Source organism: Saccostrea cucullata, unplaced genomic scaffold, assembly GCF_032062105.1.
Source record: "Saccostrea cucullata isolate Sc308-1 unplaced genomic scaffold, CSIRO_AGI_Scuc_v1 ctg23659, whole genome shotgun sequence".
NCBI lineage: Eukaryota > Metazoa > Mollusca > Bivalvia > Ostreida > Ostreidae > Saccostrea > Saccostrea cuccullata.
Window position 1 is genome coordinate 10,001 of NW_026941607.1, and position 552 is coordinate 10,552.

The following is a 552-nucleotide window of genomic DNA, read 5'->3' on the forward strand; positions in this document are numbered from 1 at the left end:
CGTGGAGTTGTAACAATATTTTCTAATAAAATGGTATAATAGAATTTTGTTGTCATGTTACCAAAGGAATACAAATAATTATCATTTTTAATCTGTAAAAAATGTCTTAAATCTTTTAAACATTCCTGATAAAATTCTGGTATAACCTCTGAATGAGGCCTATTATTACTAGCAAAACTTGGTTGAAATTTTCGTAAACTTAAACCAACCCAATAAACAGTAAAGAAAACATATTTTGAAACATCATTTTCTAAAATATTTTGCAAATGCTTTAACCTTAAAGACTGTAATTTTAAACCAATATTAACAATTTCCAAACCTCCGTTTTTTCTATAATTATAGCAAACAGTTCTTTTTAATGGTTCCGCCGTACTGGGCCATAAAAATCTAAAAATAGCTTTTTCGAATTGTTTTAAGTAATAATCCGGTAAAAGACAGACAGATCCTACATACCATATTTTAGAACAGGCTAAAACTTTTACGACAATTGACTTTTCTACAAAAGACAAATACCTCTGTTTCCATAAATTTAAAGTTTTAATAAATTTCTTA